The 13,025-nt window shown below is 44.3% G+C and overlaps 1 protein-coding gene across 2 annotated transcripts in view; it reads right to left on the bottom strand.

Annotated features, from left to right (window-relative positions):
• The window catches only part of LOC141271706 (uncharacterized), a 35,461-nt gene extending 30,937 nt beyond the window's left edge, over positions 1–4,524 (bottom strand). For both annotated transcript variants that reach the window (XM_073681783.1, XM_073681786.1), the window contains exon 1: positions 4,439–4,524. The gene's annotated coding sequence lies outside the window, so the exon portion shown is untranslated. The remainder of the gene's footprint in view (positions 1–4,438) is intronic.
• Positions 4,525–13,025: the final 8,501 nt, after the last annotated feature.

The raw sequence follows: 13,025 nt of genomic DNA, 5'->3' as shown, positions 1-13,025 counted from the left end.
ATGTTCCGTGGATCAACTGATCACCTGTAATGTAAAGGGGGAACATACATAAAAAGACCCCGGGTGAGATGTTTCCATTTTCTATGAGGATTTAATGCCTGGATGGTAATAGAAGGCTCCTCATAGTTCTATTTCTGTATACATACCTACCATTTAATAATGGCTTGTTATGTTTATGGGTATATGCAGATATAGGTATGATCACCGTATATATTGCTATATGGGTATTTGGTGATGTGTACTTCGGCTTATTGCTTATATGTAAGGTTCTTTTTGGACTTCACAGTTTGAGTACCTTTTTGGATCCTTACCTGTGCTGGACCTGATAGGGCTTGATACTCTGTCTAGCTATATTCTGGATATTTATATCTTTTTACTCACGATATATTTATACACCATATGGGCATCTTGCAAAAATTCTTTTTTAAATATTTCATTAATAAAAGTTATATTTTATATGCACTTGTTTGCTATATCTAGTTGAAACTTTCATAGCAAGTTTCTGGCCTTCGCTAGTTTGTGTCAATTAGGATTACCATAATTTTTAATATTTTCCAAATGCCCGAATAATGAGAGAGAATGTTTTAAGGCATTTTTATTACTTACTGCAAAGTCAAAAGTTTACATACATTTCATTAGTATTTGGTACCATTGCCCTTACACTGAACGACTAGGGTCAAACATTTGGGATATCCTTCCACAAGCTTCTCACAATAGTTGGTCGGAAATTAGGCCCATTCCTCCTGACAAAACTAGTGTAACTGATCCAGGTTTGTAGGTCGCCTTGCTCACACCAGCCTTTTCAGCTTTGCCCATAAATTTTCAATATGATTGAGATCAGGGGTTTTTGATGGCCACTCCAAAACATTGACTTTATTATCCTTAAGCTACTTTGTTACCATTTTGACAGTATGCTTCAGGTCATTGTTCATTTGGGAGACCCATTTTCACCCAAGCTTTAACTTCCTGGCTGATGTCTTGAGATGTTGCTTTAGTATTGCCACATAATCTTCTTTTCTCATGATGCCATCTATTTTGTGAAGTTCACCAATCCCTCCTGAAGCAAAAACAACCCCACAACTTGATGCTGCCACCCCTGTGTTTCACAGTTGGGATGGTGTTCTTAGGCTTCCAATCTTCTCCCTTTTCCCTCCAAACATAACGATGGTCATTATGCCCAAAAAGTTCAATTTTAGTTTCATCAGACTACAGGACATGTCCACAAAACTTTAGGACTTTGCTCCTGTGTGCATTTGCAAACATTAATCTGACTTTTCGTTTCGTTTGGAGTAATGGCTTCTTCCTGGCAGAGTGGCCTTTCAGCCCATGTTGATTCAGTACTCATTTCACTGTGGCTATTGACACAATCTTACCAGCTTCTGCCATCATCTTCACAAAGTCTTTTGCTTTTGCCATTGGGTTGATATGTACATGATGGACCAAAGCACATTCATCTCTGGGACACAGAACCAGTCTCCTTCCTGAGTGGTATGATGGCTGGACATTCCCATCTTGTTTGTATTTGAATATAATTGTTTGTACAGATGAGCGAGGCACCTTCAGGTATCTTGAAATTGTACCCAAGGATGAGCCAGACTTGTGCAAGTCCACAATTCTCTTTCTGATATCTTGGCTGATTTCTTTAGACTTTCCCATGATGCTACACAAAGAAGCAGTGTGTTTCAGGTGTGCATTAAAATACATTCACAGGTGTGTCTCTAATTAACTCAGATGTTGGCAAAAAACCTATCAGAAGCTTCCAAACCCATGACATCATCATATGGGTAGTCCAGAATTGTTTAAAGGCATAGTAATCTTAGTGTATGTAAACTTTTGACTTTGCAGTAAGTAATAAAAATGCCTTAAAACATTTTCTTTCTCTCATTATTCTGGCATTTGGCAAATATTAAAAATTATTGTAATCCTAATTGATCTAATACGGGAAAAGTTTATTCTGATTTCATGTTAGATATTGAGAAAAACATGCAGATGTGCCTTGAAATATAATGCATGGAAACTTCTGGTTTCAACCGTATATTTCCTGGTGTTTTACAATTGGAATAACCCCTCTGGAAAAAGGTTTTATCCATGGATGAACTTGAGAAAGATTTATATGGTCTCATCCGATTACATGTACAACTTTCTCCACATCTAAAGAAACCGTAGATTCTTCTATCTAGCCAAGTCACCTTTGGTGGAGAGTTTTTAATAGAAACTATGCACTAAATAGTCCCTAATTGACCAACCTTTTCTGAAAGTTATTGTAGGAGTAAATCCCACAGCACCCACAGGTCGCAAGAATATTTCAGTGCTTTCTAAGGATTTTAAAAATACGGTCACTCTGATTGTCATAAGTTCATATTACTTGTTCAATTCCATCTTTTTATTGGTCTCTTGGTTAGGTATGGAGGAGTGTCTGTCTCGCCCATCTTTCTGCAAACGACTGTGCGAAATCCAAAATGTACTGTGGGGACCCCTTTTCTGGTGTTCATGTCTATTGTCTGTATATTAAAATCTGTGACAGTAGACCAATTCCTTCTCAACCATACAAATTGGCCCTTGGGTTTTTCCTTTTCTAGGGGGATGGGGTGGTGACTATCCCACTTCAATAGTTTATTAGTGCTTGTAGGTCCCACTATCAGTATTTGGTCAGTATTTTTTCTCAAGAGTGGGAGCCAAAATCAGGTGAGAAACAATCAGAGAAAAGGTATAATAGAAACAAGACACCAGTTCTGAATTCATCACCCACTCCTGGTTTTAGCTCCCACTCCTGAGAAAAAGTACTGACCGAATACTGACCAAATACTGATAGTGGGGCTGTGGCCTAATGGGGACATTACACTGTGTGGGGGCATCATACATACTGCACAAGGGGCACAATGGGGGCATTACACTGTGTGGGGGCATCATACATACTGCATAAGGAGCATAATGGAGCATTACACTGTGTGGGGGCATCATACATCCTGCATAAGGGGCATTACACTTTGTGGGGGCATCATACATACTGCATAAGGGGAATAATGGGGCATTACACTGTGGGGCATCATACATCCTGCATAAAGGGCCTAATAGGGGCATTACACTGTGTGGGGGCATAATGGGGGCATTACACTGTGTGGGGGCATCATACATTCTGCATAAGGGGCATAATGGGGGCATTACACTGTGTGGGGACATCATACATCCTGCATAAGGGGCATAATGGGGGCATTACACTGTGGGGGGCATCATACATACTGCATAAGGGGCATAATGGGGGCATTACACTGTGTGGGGACATCATACATCCTGCATAAGGGGCATAATGGGGGCATTACACTGTGTGGGGGCATCATACATCCTGCATAAGGGGCATAATGGGGGCATTACACTGTGTGGGGGCATCATAGATCCTGCATAAGGGGCATAATGGGGGCATTACACTGTGTGGGGGCATCATACATCCTGCATAAGGGGCATAATGGGGGCATTACACTGTGTGGGGGCATCATACATACTGTATAAGGGGCATAATGGCATTACACTGTGTAGGGGCATTATACATCCTGCATAATGGGGGCATTACACTGTGTGGGGGCATCATACATCCTGTATAAGGGGCATAATGGGGGCATTACACTGTGTGGGGGCATCATACATACTGCATAAGGGGCATAATGGGGGCATTACACTGTGTGGGGGCATCATACATACTGTATAAGGGGCATAATGGGGGCATTACACTGTGTGGGGGGCATCATACATCCTGCATAAGGGGCATAATGGGGGCATTACACTGTGGGGGCATCATACATCCTGCATAAGGGGCATAATGGGGGCATTACACTGTGTGGGGCATCATACATACTGCATAAGGGGCATAATGGGGGCATACACTGTGTGGTGCATCATACATACTGCATAAGGGGCATAATGGGGGCATTACACTGTGGGGGGCATCATACTGCATAAGGGGCATAATGGGGGCATTACACTGTGTGGGGGCATCATACATCCTGCATAAGGGGCATAATGGGGGCATTACACTGTGGGGGGGCATCATACATCCTGCATAAGGGGCATAATGGGGACATTACACTGTGTGGGGGCATCATACATACTGCATAAGGGGCATAATGGGGGCATTACACTGTGTGGGGGCATCATACATCCTGCATAAGGGGCATAATGGGGGCATTACACTGTGGGGGGCATCATACATCCTGCATAAGGGGCATAATGGGGGCATTACACTGTGGGGCAGTAAAGGGGTCCTGTACTATGAGAACAATACGTTTCCTCCTTCCTGTCTCCATAGTTGGGTCGTATGTATCTATTACAGGAAACAGAACAAAAACCTTATGATTCTTATAAAGGGGCAACACAAGACCCCAAAAGAGTCTCGGTGCTGAAGGGGTTAATGCCCCCTGCGCCCAGTAATGGGGTCTCCACATACCTCCACCTGCAAAGCCGCCACCACATATATGGCTGCTCTGTGCGCACAGGAGCTGTGATGAGGTCACAGGAGGGGAGGAGTCAGGGGTCACATGATCAGGGGCCTCAGTGGATGCAGGACTCTGCTGTGCTGGTTGTCATGGTGCTGGATGAGCTGAAGTTTATGTGTGGGGTCAGGAGGGGTTTACAGTGTGGATGTAGCAGAGCCGCGCGTGTACGAGGCGTACGGAGCGGAGCAGTGTGTGTACGAGGTGTACGGAGCAGAGCCGCGTGTGTACGAGGTGTACGGAGCGGAGCCGTGTGTGTACGAGGTGTACGGAGCGGAGCCGCGTGTGTACGAGGTGTACGGAGCAGAGCCGCGTGTGTACGAGGTGTACGGAGCTGAGTCGCGTGTGTAAGAGGTGTACGGAGCAGAGCTGTGTGTGTACGAGGTGTACGGAGCGGAGCCGTGTGTGTGCGAGGTGTACGGAGCAGAGCCGCGCGTGTACGAGGTGTACGGAGCAGAGCCGCGTGTACGAGGCGTACGGAGCGGAGCCGCGCGTGTACGAGGCGTACGGAGCGGAGCCGCGCGTGTACGAGGTGTACGGAGCGGAGCCGCGCGTGTACGAGGTGTACGGAGCGGAGCCGCGCGTGTACGAGGTGTACGGAGCGGAGCCGCGCGTGTACGAGGTGTACGGAGCGGAGCCGCGCGTGTACGAGGTGTACGAAGCGGAGCCGCGTGTGTACGAGGTGTACGGAGCAGAGCCGCGTGTGTACGAGGTGTACGGAGCGGAGCCATGTGTGTACGAGGTGTACGGAGCGGAGCTGCGTGTGTACGAGGTGTACGGAGCGGAACCGTGTGTGTACGAGGTGTACGGAGCGGAGCTGCGTGTGTACGAGGTGTACGGAGCGGAACCGTGTGTGTACGAGGTGTACGGAGCGGAGTCGTGTGTGTACAAGGTGTACGGAGCGGAGCTGTGTGTTTACGGAGACGTGTGTGCGGAGTCTGTACAGGGGTCTCTAGAGATAATCTTACCCCAGCATTATGGATTGGGAGACGGAGAAAAAGGGATTGAAGACATTTTATTGTAATTTCATTTTTTAGAAAAAACTGTAATAAAAAATAACTGATTAAAAAAAAGTGTTTCGTTTTCCCACCATTTTGTTTGTAAGAGCCGAGAGTGAAGATGCTTTATATACAAAAAAGGAAGGATACAGCCGCAGAATCATTTGGAAAGGCTATCAAAGAGCCAAAAACACACCCAGGGATCTTCTACTATATAAGAACAAGGCATTACATAAACAACTTGCTATAGATGATCAGGTACGATTGGTCTCAAATTTTCATAATCAGTGGTACGATTTCAAAGAAATAATTAAAAAGCATTGGAATATTCTCTTTACAGATCCCATACTAAAACAGATATTATTACCTACCCCGTGAATCGAAGCAAAACACCTTGCAGCGCTGGGGTCCTGGGTTCAAATCCCACCAAGGACAACATCTGCAAGGAGTTTGTATGTTCTCTCCGTGTTTGCGCAGGTTTCCTCCGGGTTCCTCACACACTCCAAAGACATACTGATAGGGAATGTAGATTGTGAGCCTCAATGGGGACAGTGCTGATAATTAGTGTTGAACAAATTTGTTTGCCATTTCAAATTCGGGTTCATGTTCAGGGTTCCGGCTTGTTCGCTCCAAAAAATCGGCTCCACCCAGGAACATCCCTGATTTGCCACGCTGTCACACAGATCTGGGTGACAGCGTGGCAAATCAGGGATGTTCGTGGGCAGAACCACCAATTTTTTGGCGCGAACAAGCCGGAATCCCGAACACGAATTTGAAATGCCGAACAAATTCGCTCAACACTACTGATAATATCTGTAAAGCGCTGTGAAATTAATGGCGCTATATAAGTGAGTTAAATAAATAGAAAAAACCCTTTAAGAAATTACCACATCTATTGAAATATAAAGGAATTGATGCTGTGACCCTGGGATTTAGAGGGGGGACTTAGGGAAGTTTCTAGCTAAATAAGAAAGTAAATGGATCTATAGGTTCGGTACCTTAGCACCACAAATGACATTTTTCGAAATGAAAATTTAGGGTTTGGGGCATTTCTCTAACAACACATGGAAGCATTAAGAATGCAGGGGTTTCATTTTAGGTGTTTTTAAATGATTTAACTTATCTATTTTTCTTCTACTTTTCAAGCTTTGTTATTCCTGATACCTACAGAACGTGGCTGGTTTTTCCTGAAGTAACTAAGAGATATACGTATTTTCTTCCACTCATCTTGATTTGCTGTTGCGTTCCCCTGATGACTGATCCCCAGAGTTGCTTGGTTGGATTTTTACTGGGCCGTCTCTTAGGGAGCCGATCCTTTCCAGCAGAGAAACGTCTGAAGCTTCTTGACTGCACTTTTCTGACATGATTTCCATCGTGGAACCACAAACCCTGGAGGAAATCAACGAAGCACTAAATGATAGTGGGAGTTTTTAATTTCATGGATTTCATCCTCAAGTTAAGACAGTACCAACCTTTGTTGGACATACTTCGTTCCTCTTTTTATATTCTGATTTAAACCTCATTTAAGGTTTTTTGGGGGATCATCTTTTGGGCTGAAGGAGTTCTTTATAAGTATAATGATTGATTGAGACAGGACTGTAATATCAACACTGTATCATGCATTTATATATCCTTTCTGTTTTGTTTTTTAGCTTCCCTCCCACACCCCACCTAACCCACTCTTATTCACTAATGTCATCACGCTTGTCTTTTATCTATAAACATTTTGACAGTCAGCTTCACAAAACTATTCTCTTCCTACAAATTGTAAAAACACTATGTGCACTATTGAATATTTTTTATTTTCATTCATATTCTTTTACATTTCATTTCCGTTCCCAACGTGCGTTTCACCTGGGCTTTGATGAGGGAAAATTAAATTGAAAATTATTTTGTTGTGTATTTAATATATAGGTTGTTTGGTTCCAGTGGATGCACAACGTATATAATATTATCTTAATATGTGCTAATCTGACTATTCTTGCCATCTCACTCCACAGAACAGCAGGTAACACCGTGGCCCAAGCCTAGGGGTCTCTGTGTAAGTCCAGATCTATGTAGAAGGGATAAAGGATGATGAGCAAGATAATCCTGGGATCTGGAAAATGGAGTAGATGACGCCAAGCCTGTTCGTGGTAGCCATCTTTTGAGCTGCTAGGTGACCATGAACAGTGTCCACAATACATTGTGTCTGCAAACTATCCCAGCAAAATCTGCATTCAAATAGCTAAATGGTGCTCCTTCCCTTCTTAACCTACCATGTGCCCAGACAGTAGTGTACAATTGCATACAGGGTATTGTCGGATTCAAGAGAAGTTGGAAAATAATTTGTAAGGTTCATTTGTTTCCTTTAATCGTTTATGAAGAATCTCAATATTATCACCAAATAAAGTGACACAAGTCAGATTTGAAAAATGGGACCTGATTAGGAACACAAAACTGGCTGCGGGAAGGGGTTAAATCAGAGTGTTTTGGGCACCAACTACTGTAGTGAAAAACTGTGACTATAGACAATAACACATCTACTGACATGATCAAACTCAACAGTCTCCATCAGTAATAAATCAGTAACTAGTAGTGAAACCTCTCTGGGGCAATTAGAGTATGGGGCTCGGTGGCTCTTGGGAATCTAAACTATCGTAAGGGACAATATTTTCTGTCAGAAATATTTGACATTCAAAGAGAACTTTTTATAATAGTGCAGTCCCGACCAGAAGAGTAGAGAAAGTATTAGTGCCCCCATTTCAGGAGAGATTGTGCAGTAATCTGAATTCCTTAGGATTGAAAACATAATGGAATTTATGACGTGGAGTGAATCCATGAAACCAGGGCTGGAGCCAACACATCTCCTGCAGGCGTGAATAAATGTATATTACAGCCATCAGCCACGCACAGCTTAGAGATATATCATGGCACAGGTGTAATGTTTTCTGTATAGTTTATCACAATCCTGTTTGAAGTTAGTTGGTTTAAAAAGAAATAGAAAAGTCAGGATAAAGGGAAACTCTGCTGTTATTGTACAGAAATTCACACTTGGCCTCACTGCACATTTAATGTTATCGATCATAAAAGTGAAGTTTGGTCCTAAAGACTGGACCTGGTCTTGTAGGGACCATATGAGGACATTCAACAGCACAGAAGGGAGAGAAGGTGGATTCATCCAATAAGATATCAGGGATCTAGGAAGCCAACAGCCTTATTTTTTTAAATCAAATGTTTTTTAGTGATTTTTATAAAATTTTCCAAAAAACATCAACATAAAGATTAGAGGAACGTAGTCCTCTACCCCTCAACAGTAACAAACGTTTCACACATAGTGTTTATGTTTCTTGGTTCTGGAAAATAAGGATATTCTTTTCCAGGTGTAGATAGCAGTGTGCTGGGTCACATTAACAATAAACATTTTAGCTTTTTATAGTTCATGAAAATAATATGAAAATACTTGTTTATTCTTAGGGAAATCTAAGGTGTCACATAAAATGTGGAGTCAAACAGACCTATGCGGAATCTCTGCAATACCCTAGACCCCAAAACCGGAGCTATCAATCCATAAATTCTATAAATTATAAAATTTATAGATCTCTTATATAGAGTCTCTTTTTAGGTATATACCTTTTTCCATATTTACTATCCAATTAACTTTGTCTATAAATTCTGATGTCACAGATTCATGGTTTGCTATCCATTTTTGGCCTGTTGAGATGCCACATAATAAACCCATGGATTGGGGACTGCAAGGCCGCCCATTGTTTTATTCCTTTGCAGTATTTCCAGTTTAATTCTCGCAGTCTGTTTGTCCCACATTCATTTTCTAAACTCCTGATTAACTATAAAGAAATATCTCTGATTTATCCATATTGGGGAGTTGTGTAGAACATACAGCAACTGCAGAATCCAAATCATTTTGATCAGATTAGCACGGCCCACAACCGATAACGGTAACTTGGACCAAGCCCCTAATTTACCTTTAAACTTTGTTAATATTGGGTCAAGGTTCAGCTTCTCATAATCATCTACAGGGTGGGCCATTTATAGGGATACATCTAAAGAAAATAGGAATGGTTGGTTATATCAACTTCCTGTTTGTGGTACATTAGTATATGGGAGGGGGAAAACTTTCCAGATGGGTGGTCACCATGGTGGCCATTTTGAAGTTGGCCATTTTGGATCCAACTTTATTTTTTTCAATGGGAAGAGGGTCATGTGACACATCAAACTTATTGAGAATTTCATAAGAAAAACAATGGTGTGCTTGGTTTTTATATAACTTTATTCTTTCATGAGTTATTTACAAGTTTATGAACTGTTCAAAGTGCTGCCCATAGTGTTGGATTGTCAATGCAACCCTCTTCTCCCACTCTTGACGCACTGATAGCAACACCACAGAAGAAATGCCAGCACAGGCTTCCAGTATCCGTTGTTTCAGATGCTGCACATCGCGTATCTTCACAGCATAGACAATTACCTTCAGATGACCCCAAAGATAAAAGTCTAAGGGGGTCAGATCGGGAGACCTTGGTGGCCATTCAACTGGCCCACGACGACCAATCCACTTTCCAGGAAACTGTTCATGTAGGAATGCTCGGACCTGACACCCATAATATGGTGGTGCACCATCTTGTTGGAAAAAATCAGGGAAAGTGCCATCTTCAGTGCATAAAGAGGGCAACACATCATCATGTAGCAATTTCAGATATCCAGTGGCATTGAGGTTTCCATTGATTTTTGTGTTCGAACAGTCTTGGAGGGATCTATCCACTGTGGGTTAGTGTCAGATCAATACTGGTGGTTTTGTTTGTTAACTTCACCATTCACAAAAAAGTTTGCTTCATCACTGTTTAAACTGAGGGTCCTGTTCCAATTTTTGCTTTGCCCATTCTGCAAATTCAGTGCACCGATCTGGGTCATCCTCGTTGAGATGCTGCAGCAGCTGTATTTTGTAAGGGTGCCATTTGTGAGTAGCTAATATCCACCGAAGAGATGTTCGACTGATGCCACTCTCCAGTGACATGCGGCGAGTGCTACGCTGTGGGCTCTTGCTGAATGAAGCTAGGACAGCCACTGATGTTTCTTCATTAGTGACAGTTTTCTTGCGTTCACATTTTGGCAAATCCAGCACTGAACCTGTTTCACGAAATTTGGCAAGCAGTTTGCTAACTGTAGCATGGGAGATTGGTGGTCTCGTAGGGTGTCTTGCATTGAAATCTGTTGCAATCACCCGGGTACTGCATTCACCAAACATCAACACAATTTCTATCTGCTCCTCACGTGTTAACCTCTGCGACATGTCAATTGCTGTAAACAAAGAGAAACTTGTAAATAACTCATGAAAGAATAAAGTTACGTTAAAACCAAGCACACCATTGTTTTTCTTATGAAATTCTCAATAAGTTTGATGTATCACATGGCCCTCTTCCCATTGAAAAAAAATAAAGTTAGATCCAAAATGGCCGACTTCAAAATGGCCACCATGGTCACCACCCATCTGGAAAAGTTTTCCCCCTCTCATATACTAATGTGCCACTAACAGGAAGTTGACATCACCAACCATTCCCATTTAATTTAGGTGTATCCATATAAATGGCCCACCCTGTATTTTAGCCGTTTTGTCAAAATCTAAGTACTTAAACTCTAATACCACCTGTAGGCCTGAGTTAGTGTAGTCGGAAGCATTCTCATCTATATTATCTATCTAATGGAAGTATAACTGATTTGCTCCAATTTATCACTAGACTCGAATATTTTCCAAATGTTTCAATCGTTTTCATGGCTATAGGAAGGGACTCAGAAGCTTTAGCCAAGAATAACAAATTGTCATCGGCATAGAGAGCACCCTTCTCTTCTCTATTTCCCCTACAGAACTCAATTATTCCTGGATGCTCCCTAATAATCGCTGCCAGGGGCTTAATGGCAGAATTGGGAGTATTTCGCTTCCATAGATATGCCTTTACACTGCAAAAAAAAATTTCTACTCGTGTATCCCACACAGTATGGGCATATTAGCTGTTTCCAAACTGTTGGCAAAGTATTCTACCTATAGTATCGGCGTCTCTGCCCCCTGACAGGCAGAGACGCTGTCCCTCTTACCGCCGCGCTCCCCGCTTGGCGTCCTCCGACGCTCCTGCCATCCTAAGGAGTCCCTGGCCAATGGCCAGAGGACCTCTCATATAAAAGGCACCTCCTCCAAGATGGAGGTGCCCGTGCAAGGTTGTAGCTTTGTGGGTTAAACTCTGCTTCAGCCCTCAGGTCCCACGGCTAGCCTGACTACCAGTCCAGTCCGCCAGCCTGACTACCAGTCCAGTCCGCCAGCCTGACTACCAGTCCAGTCCATAAACCTGACTACCAGTCCAGTCCATAAGCCTGACTACCAGTCCAGTCCACAAGCCTGACTACCAGTCCTGTCTGCCATCTTGTCTACTCTCCAGCCCGAGAGTCTGTCTACAGTCCAGTCCACCAGTCTGTCTATGGGCCCTGCCCGCCTGCTTACCTGGAAGCACCTGCCTGTTACCTGCCGTGCCTACCAGTCAGCCTACCTGGAGGCTCCTGCTTGTTACCTGCCGTGCCTACCAGTCAGCCTACCTGGATGCTCCTGCTTGGACTGGCAGACACGGCAGGTAAGGTCTAGCCAGATCACCCATCAGCCTGCCTACCATGCTCATCTGCTGTACCGGTCAGTCCCTGCCTTCTGACCCGTGGGAGTCACCTGCTCTCATACACGGTCTGGCCCAGAGTAGCACCTGGTCCCTCTGCTCCATCCTTGCCTGGTCACGGAGTCGATTGAGCCGCCGTACGACCTTGGTCAGTCTGAGTTGATACCTAGTTACGCCCCTCTGGTCTCTCCTTGCACCGTAGCACAGAGGTTCCACCACCCGGATCCATAACAGTTTGCATGGGCCATGGAACCCGGTGGCCCCCAGGCCCCTTCGCTTGCAGACCTGTACCAGGACGTTTCTCATCAGAGATCCCAACAGGAAACCATCCTGACCTATCTGCGGTCTGTCAACTCTCGCCTAGACACGCAGTCTGTCCCACTTGTGCCCGCCTCGAGTTGAGCGACACCCGCTCCGGCAGCGCCGCTGCCTACCAATACCCCGGCATCCAGCATAGGACCCCGGCTTTCTGCACCTCCTCGTTTTGGAGGTGACCCCGTCTTATGTCGGGGCTTTCTGAACCAGTGCACGCTGCACTTTGAACTTCTGGCACATCAGTTTCCCTCCGACCGGGCTAAGGTGGCGTTCATCATGTCTCACCTCACCAGGGAAGCATTGGCATGGCTAAACCCTCTATGGGAGCGAGGGGATTCCCTGGTGTCTGATCTTCCGGCTTTCCTCACTGCCTTCCGGAGGGTCTTTGATGAACCCGGATGAAGGATTTCTACTGCCTCCTCATTGCTCCGTCTCCGCCAAGGGAGTCTTACCGTGGGCCAGAATGCCATACGCTTCCGTACCCTCGCTTCTGAGCTGGCCTGGGATGAGGCCCTGGTGTCCACCTTCTGGGAGGGCCTTTCTGGTCGGATTAAGGATGAGTTAGCCGGCCAGGACAT

This window comes from Phyllobates terribilis, unplaced genomic scaffold (genome assembly GCF_046119375.1).
Source record: "Phyllobates terribilis strain yellow unplaced genomic scaffold, ASM4611937v1 Scaffold_5__5_contigs__length_657084704, whole genome shotgun sequence".
In the NCBI taxonomy this organism is placed as follows: domain Eukaryota; kingdom Metazoa; phylum Chordata; class Amphibia; order Anura; family Dendrobatidae; genus Phyllobates; species Phyllobates terribilis.
The sequence above is the reverse complement of the archived record's forward strand: the minus strand, read 5'-3'. Positions and strand labels throughout refer to the sequence as shown.